The sequence below is a fragment of the Bidens hawaiensis genome, unplaced genomic scaffold (genome assembly GCF_021521415.1).
Source record: "Bidens hawaiensis isolate Kalapana, Puna unplaced genomic scaffold, B.hawaiensis_p1.1 tig00064628_1, whole genome shotgun sequence".
In the NCBI taxonomy this organism is placed as follows: Eukaryota; Viridiplantae; Streptophyta; class Magnoliopsida; order Asterales; family Asteraceae; genus Bidens; species Bidens hawaiensis.
Window position 1 is genome coordinate 20,665 of NW_027501525.1, and position 2,952 is coordinate 23,616.

The following is a 2,952-nucleotide window of genomic DNA, read 5'->3' on the forward strand; positions in this document are numbered from 1 at the left end:
TAGTTTCCTATAATAACTCTTTCACCACTATAACCGACATAGTTTATTAGAATTGTTTTTCACCATATGTTGTAATGCCACTTGTCAAAAATCTATTAGTTCTTACCATTCTTAGGAAACTCTTTTTTTTTATTTGAACCATTTTCTATATATATATATATATAGGGTAGAGATACAGTACGCTAATGCTTTAACGTACGAAAGGTACGCGAGACACTCAATGGCAAAAAACAAAGGCAAAAACCTAAAACGCTCAGAAAACACTCACAAAATCTTAAACACTCAGCCTAAAACCTAAAACTTGATCGATTAACGATCCAAAACTGTTTTTCGGTTAACCAATGATTAATTGGATATGTATTGACGATTCCGAGATGTTGAGATGTGATTTTCGGTTAACCTAAAACTTGATTGATTCTTGAAAAACGGGATTCGCGTACGTTAATGAACGTTAAGAAATAGTGTATTGGATCTTTTCACTACATATATATATATATATATATATATATATATATATATATATATATATATATATATATATGTTTTAAATAAAAAAACAATTGTTTTGTGAAAAGTATGAGAATACTTTAAAATAAAGTACACCACCTAAATAGGACACTATACCATGTAAATAGGAAACTATAAAACTTTTAGAAACTACCAATCTCAACCACTAGATCTAAGGGTCTACATCTATTCTTATTATTCTCACAAAACTATTGTTTTTTACGTTAACCCTACCATCATATATATATATATATACATACATATAGAAAATAGTTCAAACAAAAAACAATTATTTTGTGAGAAGTGTGAGAAGGTTTTAAAATAAAGCACATCACCTAAATAAGACACTATACCATGTAAATAGGAAACTATACGGTTTTTAAAAACTACCAATCTCAACTACTAGATCCAAGGGCTTAGATTTATTCTTATGTTTCTCACAAAACTATTGTTTTTTACGTTAACCCTACCATATACATATATATATATATATATATATATATATATATAAAATGGTTAAAATAAAAATATGAAGTTTCATATTAATGGTAAGAACCAATAGATTATTGACATGTGACATACAATTTATGGTGAATGAATAATTTTAGAAAACTATGTCGGTTATAATGGTGAAAGAGTAATTCTAGTAAAATTACAACGGTTTTTGGTAATTTTAAATCTCAAACGTTGATTGATATGATCCAGTAATTATGATTTATTCAAAGTCTTCCTTAGAAACTACTTGTTTTTATGAAAACCCTCACACACACAGACACACACACACACACACACACACATATATATAGAAAATGGTTCAAATAAAAATAAAGAGTTTCGTAGGAATCGTAAGAACCAACAAATTTTTGACATTTAGCATTACAAATCATGGTGAAATAACACTTCTAGGAAACTATGTCGGTTATAATGATTAAAGAGTAATTCTAGGAAACTATGTCGGTTATTGGTAATTTTAAATCTCAACCATTGATTAACATAATCCAATCGCTATGATTTATTCCTAGTCTTCCTAGGAAACTACTTATTTTTAGGATAACCCTCCCATATATATATATATATATATATATATATAAAAGTTTAAAATAAAAAGAAGTAGTTTCCTAAGAATGGTAAAAATGACATAAATTTTAAAGTTTGAAAACTATGTAGCATAAATCCTTAATCATAGGAAACTATTGGACATTTTGGAAACTACGAGTCTTAACCACTAGATCATAGATCCAATAACCTAAATCTATCCTTACTCTTCTTAGAAAACTATCACTTTTTATTTTAACCTACCCCTATATATATATATATATAATGGTTCAAATAAAAATAAGGAGTTTCCTAGGAATGGTAAGAACCAATAGATTTTTGACATGTGGTATACAATCTATGGTGAAAAAACAATTTTGGAAAACTATGTCGGTTATAATGGTGAAAGAATAATTTTATTGAAACTATGACGGTTTTTAGTAATTTTAAATCTCAACGTACCATTGAATGATTTGATCCAATGACTATGATTTATTCCTAGTATTCATAGGAAACTACTTGTTTTAGGATAACCCTCCCATATATATATATATATATATATATATATATATGTATATGGGCAAGGTTAAAATAAGAAGTAGATTTATCCTAAGACGTGTAGAAAGTGTGTTTTCACTACTATATCTATTAAAACACACCGAACAAAAAACACACTTTCCATATCCACCGTTAGATCAACATATCTAACGCACCAGATTACTTCTTACACTTCTTAGACAAGCTCCACTTCTTATTATATATATATATATATATATATATCTGTGTGTGTGCGTGTGTGTGAAAAAGTTAACATAGAAAGTACAATAAAAATGAGAATGGTGAGAAGGAATCCAATTCATTTATCTTATATTTGGATGATCAAAATTAATTTAAGAATAAAAATTGATGAAAAGGATGTTAAAGTAATAACACACTTATGATAACTTTATCTCTCCACATTCAATGCACATGTCAATTCCCACATTATTTTAAAACGTATATAACTATTTCATATGATATATTTTTTTAAAAAGAATCATCATAATAACAAGTGTTTCTTTATTTTTAATATGAATATTATATTATTATAAAACAAATAAAAAATAGAGGATTTTTTTATATTGTATAATTTGTTTGTTTATTGTGTTTTTTAATTTATACTCATATTAAAGATAAATTAAAACAAAACTTAGATCATTGGGTCTTTTTGTTCGTCATTGTGTCTTTGTGCTCAACATTTGTCTTTTTACTTATCATTTCGTCTTAGTCATTGTTAATACATTCATTGTCTTTTGTTCGGAATTGACCTGTGACATTCATTTAATTTGAGAAAAATAATATTATGTTCATTGTGTATTACGTACAAGTTATTGTGTAATATGTAGTTTCTATTGTGTTTTACGTTTCAGA